This window comes from Anser anser, assembly GCF_964211835.1.
Source record: "Anser anser genome assembly, chromosome: 12".
Classification (NCBI taxonomy): domain Eukaryota; kingdom Metazoa; phylum Chordata; class Aves; order Anseriformes; family Anatidae; genus Anser; species Anser anser.
Window position 1 is genome coordinate 17182969 of NC_139733.1, and position 10408 is coordinate 17193376.

The 10408-nt window shown below is 43.7% G+C and overlaps 1 long non-coding RNA gene across 1 annotated transcript; it reads right to left on the reverse strand.

The window, feature by feature from the left end:
- Positions 1 to 6280: 6280 nt before the first annotated feature.
- LOC310880014 lies at positions 6281 to 7857 on the reverse strand. Its single transcript, XR_014571324.1, has 3 exons — positions 7700 to 7857; positions 7323 to 7403; positions 6281 to 6640 (listed from the first exon to the last, which is right to left on the reverse strand). It is a non-coding gene; the product is annotated as an uncharacterized lncRNA (long non-coding RNA).
- Positions 7858 to 10408: the final 2551 nt, after the last annotated feature.

The window sequence follows — 10408 nt, forward strand, 5'->3', positions numbered from 1 at the left end:
AACCCCGTGCCAGCTGCCCAGGAAGTCACACAAGTGCTTTCAACTGTTCAAATGGTTGGTAAGCTGATCAGTGTCCAGTCTCAGAGAGTAATTTGGGTCAGAAGTGAGTTCTTCAGATAGTTATCTCTATCTTTTGCCCTATTTTCCTGCTCCAAGCAGAGCTGGCTGCATAGGTGGGTCAGGTTGCTCAGGGCCCCGTGCCGAATACCTGAGTATCTCCAGGATCCCACAGCCTCTGTTCCAGCATTTGACAATATTAATCATGAAGAAGACTTTCCATATATCTACTTGCAGTTTCCCTTGCTGCTACTTCTGTTTCCTGTCTTTCTGGATACTCTCATAGCCTCCACAATATGTTCTGCTATTGAAAGATGAAATACTCTAAGAGGATTTTTTTTTAAATTTTTATTTTTATTTTTTTTATGATTATAGGAATTAGTCACATTTCTTCAAAAATAGGGTAATGTGGAATAGTGATAGCAGACTCATAGGAGTTTTTTCTTCCAGCAAAGCATCCCACACTGCAGCAAGCGCAGCACGGGAGAGCCACACACCATGCAGAGCACATGTGTCAGAGGAGAGCCAGCCCACACTGCAAGCGCTGATTACTGCTGGTGGGATAACTTAGCCTTACTTAACTCTTTAACTGCTTCTATTGGCTGGCCTCCTTGAATCTTTGGTGATCATCACTAGAAAATGAAAACTAAATGAGATTCCTGCCCATTCAGTCATCCTAATTGTGATTTCCCAAATTGCCAGAATTTTCCTATCTGTTGTAAAGCCACAACAGGTTTCCACCAGGATTCCTCCTGCCTCAGCCTCTGCCCCAATTACCTCACCACCCCATAGGAGGAGAAATTACTCCCTTTCAACCTGTCTTCAAAATTAAAACTCCAAAAGAGGGTGCAATAATTCCGCAGCACTGCGTAGGCATTCGTACACAGTCCTCTCCCTCGTTGTAATGCAGCCCACCTGCCTCAGAAGGCAGCTTCGACAGGCAGGACTCCCACAAGCACACTTAAATCTGCATGAGCTGCCTGTTTATTCAAGATACAAAGTTCCTAGAAATAGGTTAATTACTTTACTCTAATTACACATTCTCTTATTAAATGCCAATAATAAAAGGGAATGTCTGCCCTGGAGATAAGATTATGTCACATTCATAATTCGGCTGTTTGGGACAGCAGATAAACGCCTCAGCCATTTTGAAATATGAATTTGTCATTCATGAGAGCAATAAATAATGCAAACAGGATATGTGGTTACACTGACATTATCACCTCATCATTGCTTAAAGCCACCCCGGGCATGAATATGTGCCACTATAACCTCAGACTCTTTGATAAATTATTGTCCATCACAATCCTATCTAACACGGGGGAATGGATGAGCGCTGGAAAGGTTTTATGGTTGCAGTATTTTGTGGCTGTAATACAATTACTGCAGTTACTGCTGAAGCAGCAAGGGATGCTGGAAAGTAAGGGAAAGTCTGCATCCTCTTGGGAGGTAATGTGTAAAGAAACCTTAACGAGTATACCCCGTGGGGCATTTCCTACCCTGCAAGTATTTAAACTGCTAATTAATTCCTATTAAAACAGGGTCTTTTGTGTACATCAAAAAATGGTGCCTGAGGCTTTGAGCCTGCAGTGGGATCTCCTAGGACTTCGCACCAGCTGAGTCTGGCAGGCTTGGCTGAGGCAGTATGAAGTACCGAGGAGTCTTTTAGGGGCCTCCATTTTGGGATCGGAGCACCGAGCTCATGTCCATGCCTTAAGTCCATTCCCAGGCATGATCCAACCACCAGAAAATGAGACAGCGCAAGAGCAACCGGTCTCCAGGCACGGATAAATTATGCATGTCTATGCTCAACCCTTTGCGTGCGCAGTATACATATTTCAAGATTAACCACCAGCCTTACATGTACAAGCACTGCTTTTAAAGCCCTGCTTTCCTGAAAATAGGGGAAAAGTTAGAGATAATCCACGCTCTCAGATCATTCACAAAAAAGTCAGAGGCTGACAAAGGAGCCTTAGAGGCCAGAGGGCTCCTGGTAAAACAGGGCCACGCTGTGAAAGATCAGGTTACTGGTGCCCTGCTGAGATGTGGTGCTGGCTTTGTGGAGAGGTTCCTCTCCCCATCCCTCCTCCCTCTGGGTGGATACCTTCAGCTCTGCTCCTTTTATACGCTCACAGCAGTCTCCACGCATGTAATTTTTTTAAATTTTTTTTTAACTTCTTCTCTTTTATTGTGTTGTAAAAGGCACTGAGCAACAATGAGGTTGTCTTTTACTGGCATAGTACGGGGCCTGCAGGTCCCTGTGTTGGACCAACCGTGGCCTTTCTGGCATTTGCTGGGTGGCGGCACGAATGCTCCAGCAGAGCTGGGATGTCTTCGGTGAAGGACTGCCACTCCTGCCCATTAAACCCAGATGCAGATAGTGGAGCAGCTCCTCTGCTGAGCTTTCAGGCAGGTGCCACCCCTGTGCCCAAGGCAGGATGGAAATCCCCGTGGGCAGAGACAGACAGACAGTGGACTCTCATGAGAGTCAGGGTGGCTGCTGCAGCCCCAGCACAAGACCCATGCCCCGTAACCGCCTGATCAGCACAACCCAGGAGATGAAGGTGGCTCTGAGCCGGCTGCCTCTTCCACGAGCCACGGAGCCTCAGCCTGCCACTTCCACAGCAGATGCCTCTTCACGAACAGGATAAATTAATCAGCCATAAAGCGTTCCCGTGCTAATAGCACCCTTGTGCGACTCAATTCAACGTAACACTGCCCTCTTGTGCTTCCTCACTTGAGGGGCCTTTGCCGTGGGATGATTTCTTTATTTTTTAATTGGAGGGAGGGGCGATCTACAAAACCAGCTGTTGGTAAAGCAATGCTGATGGTGTTTTATTCCAAGACATCAAACAGTTTCTGTTTCTTGTCATTCTCAATGCATGAGTGGTCTGCGTTGTCCAGATACTCATCCACTCAGGGGGGGGAAACTGAAAAGACAGGCAAGGAAAATAATAATATAATCACAACTCAAGGTAAAGGAACAACGGAAAATATAAGAAAGAGAAAAGTGCACTATTATGAAAACACTTGACTCACACAGGCTATGCTAAACCTTTTGAAAGCAGCGGGTAATGCAGGAAACAGCATTTAATTAATGTGCCTTTTAAATTTATTTCTTTAGAGTCACATACCAAGCAGAAAAACCATCAATCCATCACGATTAACACTTTACCTAGAAATAACTACAACCAGCACAGTAATCATGGCCAATAGCATGTCTGGGGCTAGAGGTTTTTCCTCCATGCTGTCTGCAGTAGATGTGGACGATGGGCACCAAAGCATTTCTACTGGGGATAAAGATCGTGGTAAACCTGCTATACCTTGGGGAAGTCATCCTGTCCCTGAAGCCATGACTCCACTGCTTTGCCCACTTGAAGGATGCTGACCGAGGTCATCCTGGCCCTTGGTCCCTTGGATGTGGAGGCTGTGTGTCCCCCCCAACCCACTGCCCTCCTTCCCAGGCCCCCAAACAGAGCCACGATCAATGGAAGAGCAAGTAAGTCTGCAGAGAGAGGCTGCACAAGTGCAAAGGCGCAGGAGTGAGCTGAGTCTGAGCTCTGGGCTGCAGTATCTCTCGCTCCTGAGATTTGTTTGCAAGGAAGCACCCTGTGCTTTTATGACACCATCCAAATGGCCGGAAAATATCACCTCCTTCTTCTGCAGAAGACACATATATCAGGTCTGATTTCATTTCACTGTTTATCTGAACTGCCTTGGACAGCAGTCAGTTCCTAACAGAGAGGGACACGCAGTGCATGCAATGCAGTAACCATAGCGTTCGAGCAGAAAGTCATTGGGACGTCGCTAGATGAAGGAGGAATGATGCTCAGAGAATAAAGGAAAATTGATAATGGCACAAGGGAAAAGGTGCTTTTCTGGCACAATACTGAGTTCGTCTTGGGTATTGCTATTTAGCAGATTACTTGCATAAGCAGAAAAGAAAAAAAATACATGGAAAGAAAAATAAAATAGGTGCCAAGATACAGCCATGGGCATCCAGCACCGTGTTCTGAATGGTTTTAGAACAGCCTGTCCTCGCCCAGGTACACTGCCAGCTGCATCTGTGGCTGTGTTTTCATGCTGTCACCTCTAACGTGCTTAAGTACGTGCTTACCTGCCGTGCCGAGCAAGGCTGCCTATGTGGACCTGCGCAAATGTTTTCTTTTACACAATCCTTTGTCCCCAAGTCCTTTGAAGAAGCCTTCAGGGAACAAACATTCATTCAGAAGGGGAAAGAACTCTAAGAGCACTTCAATCAACGGCCTATGAAATATGTAATCACCAAAGCTACACCAGCTTACGCTGGCTGAAACAGGGTGAAGCTCATTTGCTCCGGTACAAAGCTGTAGGGAAATACTAACACCTTTCCAGAAGATTCAAAAGCCAGCTCTCCATATCCCTCTTGATGTGGGAGCGGAGCTGCCGGGGGTGCTCAGACACCCGTCTGGTCCTGGTGGTTCATTGCTGCTGCCTGCAAAACTGCCTCACGGCTTGGCAGCCAGCAAGAAGAGGACAGCTTCTTCCCTGGCATCGCCCAGATTAAATATTGAAGATGTTTACATTCAGGAAAGATGTGGCTGAGGATTTGGGAAGCTCTTCAGACATTATTAAAATGCACTAAGTGGTTTGCTGGCAATTATCTAGTGTTGTCACCGGCTGAGGCTGGATCTGGCATGTCAGAAACTCCTGAATGCATTTTTCTAAATAAAACCTAGATAAGAGAAGATGACAAGTTTTTTGACCAGGAAACTTGACATTTCAGTGTTGACATCTCCAACTAAGTATTCGTAATAAAACTTCCCAGGAAAGACAGACAAATTATGTTGTGAAGCCTTTACTGGGCAGAGTTTAAGGTGTCCTTGTGCAAACCGATTTAAAACTTCTGCATTCTTCTTTTTGCACCAGCCAGAAGTAGATATTCCTTCAAAAGTTACCAGAACTCTTATTACATCAGGGAGATTGATTTTTTTTTTTTTTGATAAACCAGTTAAAGCAAAATACAACATTGGATGAAAATACAGCAGAAAATGACCTACCTGGCTAAGATTTAGTCCCAATAAAAGTGATGACATTCTGGAGGGCTGTTGAAGCCCTGACTAATATTGTATTTTCTTTTCCAGTTGAGGGTGTCTCGATGTCACAATGTCTGCTGTGGGTGTTTGTGGATCCTCAGCTGCTAGAAAGGGTTTTTCATCAGCAATGTCCTGGAACATTTTCACTTAACTCCTGCTGTCTCCAGCTAGCGATAACTCTAAGAGTGTGCTTCAGATCCTGAACTTACTGCCATAAGAGTAGCATTCATCAGCTCAGGTCTTGAGCCGGTAATGTATTTTTCCTGGGGCTACACCTTAAGGCAATCTAGAAGTGGAAGACAGTGAGGATACCGACTTATTAAGTATGGTAGGTTTTTCTTTTTTTTTTTTTTTTAAACCTCAATGAAGTAAAAAAAAAGTTAAAAAGTCCACTGGAAATCTAACTTCTGCTCAATTGTCTACACCAAGTGCTTATATTTTTTGCAAGTGTATACTAGATCGCAGCCAATGGGGGGACTGCTAGAAAACACTGAGAAGCCAGAAGAAAGAGCAAAAATTATTATAATTGGCCAGAATTAATTTAGTCAGGAAATGAGAAATGTGTTTGTAACTGTCCTGGGCTGGACCCACTTCTGACTGAGCATTGCAAATACATAGTTTTAATACAAAGACTGATTCATTCATAAAGACACTTTATGACGTGCTTGCATCTGGCAGCAGGGGACAGGATTTACTGACCCCAGAGGGCCCTTGCTAGTGCAATGCTCAAACTTTTGGCACTGGTAGTTTCCACTCTGGACTCCTGGTGAAGAAATGCACATTAGTCATCAGTCCTTGAAAAGGATCCTGCGCTGCCCCATCATTTGAAGTCCCAGCCCCATCATCAGAACAGGATTGGGATTGTGCTCATGAGCCCATGAAGGTTTCTCCTTATTAAACATGTCAGAGGAGAGCATGGGCATGGGAGCCCTGTGGCTCCTCAGGAGCTGTGGGGACTGAGGTGGGACTGCAGCACCTGGGGATCACAATGGACCAGTTTCTCTGTAAGCTACGACATCCAGCAATGTGCATCAACCCACAGAGGATGCATTGCCTCTTTCCCTTGGCATGGAAAGAGAAATAAAAACAAAGTCACCTCAATGATATGGCGTGAAGGCCTTTCTAAATTGAATTGCTCTTCCCTGGAAAAAAAAATAAAATATATATTTTTATACGGAGAAAGGAGGTAATTTCCTACAGCTAGACTTTGCCAAGCACTGTGAGGAATAACCAGCAAGAGAAATCCATCTGTAAAGCCATGATGGCTAAGGAGAGAGATCTCTACACATGCCAACTCCACCGTGGCTGCATTTATAGGAATTTGAAGTGTTACTGTGTGACAACAGAAACAGTTATATGTTGTCAGACCTTTTTTTAATGTGGTAAAAGGTCATTAATCATTTCCTAGTGCTCCAACAATCAAATGTACTTGATATCTTCATTTACTTATAGTGTTCATACCAGCTTCTCAGCTATCTTCATTTCCTTGGAAACAGCTGTTTTGCCTGCTAAGGAAAACCAAGTAATAAAAAAAAAAAAAAAAGGAAAAAAAGGAGGGGGGAAGAGAAAGTGGAAATACAATAAAGACAAGCACAAAAACTTGAAGGTTCTCAGTAAATACAGACCTCTATTACTTACGTGCAATCAATAAGGTCACTTGTGTACTAACTCATAACAAAGTACAGTTGACAATGTGTTATTTTTCTGCTGGAGAATATAATGTGAGGCTGAGCATGCTAATGACTTTTGGAAATGGGCAATGACAAAGATTGATTAATATCAGTTGACAGCCTGCTCCACAGCTCCGAAGCAGGAATAGCAATGATTGATTTGCCAAAATGTGGGGCACAGGCTTCAGATTATAGAAAAGCTACATCTGAGCTCTATCTGGTTTCAAAATATATTTTAAGGGCCAAATGTTTGACAGTAGTTAAATGCTTAAAGGAAAAAGCACAAGTGTAGCAATATTTTCAAAAGGCAGCTTATTCTAACAATGTTTTTTTCATTGTCTAAGTACCTTTACAAGCCTGAACCAGTAGAATGTTAAGTTCAGGAGCAAAAAGCCTACAAAAAACACTGAAACAAAAGAAAACAATGAAGCGTACAGCTGGCATAACTGACTTAAAAAATAATAGATCTGAGACATCATCACCAGCTTAATGCTGCAGCTTTCAATGCTAAAAGTCTCACCTAGTGAAGCGTCACTTTCTGAGAGGACGAGGAACAAGGTGAACAACTACCCCCGGTAATCTGTAGGGCTGCTTGATCACTCTGCAAGCTCAAAAAGAAATGCAAGAAAAATATCACACCCCAGGCCAACAGGGATCCCCACATTTTTAGGCAACTGTATATGTGACAGAACGTGCTCCCCTGGGAACAGCAGATGAGGAGACGCAATCCCATCCTCACCTCGTGGGGGCTGAGGGGTGGGAAGTCTTGTTGAAAACTCAACCCATCCTTTGCATTTCGTCTTACACTAATGAGTTCAGCTTTTTACTAAGCACAGCACAGCCTGAGTGCCCTGAACCTTAGAAAAGCCAGACTAATAAGCTAATATCTATACTCACGCTCCATTTATAATGATTTTGTCTAACGCAGCATGCAAAAAGCAGGAGAGATGGATGGAGAATTTCATGACAGATGTCCACCAAAGTGCTAGTCTTCATTAGGGATGTGGTCATGTGTGCAGCGCTGAGTTAGCTGACATGATGCTGGCTGTTTTCCCTAGACCAGGCCAACTTGCAGCCAGCACCATATCAGCTGATTGCAATTAAACCCTGCCACTAATCAAAGCGGAGCCTCTAAAGCCATTCCCCTCTCCTAGCACTCCCCTCTGACTGCTGCAGCCACTGCCTTTGCAGCGTAATGCACCATCTCGGTGGTATCTCACAACGTAGCAGACTGCGATCTGCGTGGTGCAGACCTCATTAGGAAGAGAGGGCTTTGAGATAACAACAAAATTGCATTTTCACTGAGCACAGAATCTGTGAAGAAGCGGACAAACGTTTGACTAGGGGAGCTTGGGGGTTTCCTGGGCTTCATTCCAAAATGCATCTTTTAAATACGAATGGCATTGTGTTATTTTTCATAATAAGTCTTATGGAGAATTCAGCAAGCTCTCAAGGCTCCAAGGATGGAAGCTTCCCTTCCTGTTCAGTCATATCAGGGAGGGTCTGAGTTTGGGGATTTTTCACTCTTTTGAACTACTTGACATTTATCGTGATGCTTCCAAAAAGAAGAGAGGCCCTCCTTCTCTGAGGCCAGCTCGTTTATAAATCAGTAGTATCTACAACTGATAGATTTTCCTTAATAAAATAAGGCATTTAAGGTGTCCAAAGATAAGCCAGCCTTTTAGGACTATCAGCCACCCTTATTTAGTAAAGTTTGCAAAGAAATCGCCATTCTGAGTAAGTTGTCCCTTAAATAGGGCTCCACTGATCATGCACTAAAGAGAATTGATGTGCCTGTTCCAAGGAGCAGGTTCCTGACGTAAACGACTCATTTGCAGAAGTAGCTGTGCAAGAAATGAGGATTGGCACCAACTGGCTGCAGTACAACATTTTTACTGGTTGATACTCATCTCACCTTCCTTTGGTCCTCTCAAAGTCAGGTGTGGAAGGTCTAAGTAAGCCAGCAGAAGGCTCCTGCCACCTGTGGGTAAAGGCAGGTGTCCTCAAAGGGGCTTTGTTTCTCTGACCCTAGGAGAAACACCTCATTTAATCATGCTAGTAGACAGCACTGCATTTACAACAGGAAAAGTTTGAGTAAACCTATACACAGAGCTTGACTTGTAGCACTCATGCCAAAAATCAGTCCTTTTATGATAGATAACCTGTAAAGCCAAATGCATCTACCAGGTAAAAAGCTGAGAGTCCAAATGCTCAAATGAGTCCAGTCAAAAGACGAGGGGAGCGACCCACAGAGGACACAGCAGAAAGTTGTTTTTTTTTCTCCTGAAGCCCATCCTGAGGTCTCCTTGGCCCCAGCGCAATCGCTTGCAGGTGCATTTGCAATACAGAGCTTTCCCTTGTGTGCACCAGCAGTTGGCTCTGGTATTACCCCACCTGCATGGAAAAATACGCGATGACATTTTCTGTCCTCCTTGGTTTTTAATCTCTCTCCACAAGATCAAGCCTTGGTGATTGAACGGACAGGTTGATGGGCAGATACTGAGACAGGAACCACTGATACCGCCTGCACTACTGACCAGAGCAATTAGCCAAAATTCAGACCCTTGGAAGTTGTTTTATTTAAGGGGAAGTTGATGGGTCAGGTAACTCTGTTGCAGCGATGACTGCATGAAGCCCAGCTTGCTTAGAAAAAACAAGCATCATATCACTAAAAAGTAACCCCTGCTCTTGGCTCCAAAGCTCTTTCTGAGCTCCCCTCAACACACACCATTTCCAAGTGGCTCTGTCTCCCTTACACAAATCCCCTCATATCCCACTTTGCAAAAAGAGCATCCTCCCAAGCTCTGGGTTTTCCAAATCCCAAACAAGACACATTTTGCCTTTTTTGGGGGGTGGGCAGGGCGGGTGGCCACTGTCTTTTACAGCTGTCACTGGAAAGGTGGTAGTTAAAACCATTAGTCTTGATAGAATTCAGCTCAAATCACAATAAAATCATACAGTGCATTATTGAAAAAAAGAGCCTTAACCATAGGAATGTTTAGCACTGAAATCATGTTTTCAGGACTTTGTGAGCTATCCCTCAAGTGAAAATTCACTCAGAAATCAATAGAATTGATTTTGTCTGTGCTGGACACTTTTCATGTGGCTGCATCGTGGATGCTAATTGACAGGTCAAAATCTGTACAGGGAGTTTGTGGGAAAACATCTTAACAGTTCATATTTAAGAGACAAAAATAAATGATTATAGATGTCACTCTTGCATTTAGTACCAGAAACAAATCACAAACAGTTTTTAATATTTGAGTTCACAATGAAAAACTACAGCACAAAGACCACTTACTCCCCACTGCCATAAAGCTACTCAAGGCTCAGATTCCTTACCCTGAATTAAATAGATGGGAAAGGTCAGGGAGAACATCAATTACCTTGTTTTTCTAAACCAGCTACAAGTTTTAAGACTTTAGGAGAAGAACTTTTGCTTTTATTTCCACATCCCCATGGGAGAAGTATTAGTATGCTTCTGCTAGAAGTGGTGACTAAATCAAAATGTTTGTTATCTTTACCATTAGTATCTAAACAGTCTACAGCAGAAAGGAATGAGGCTTTTTGATGCCTAATCAAAAAGTTTGTTAGCTTCTACAAAAT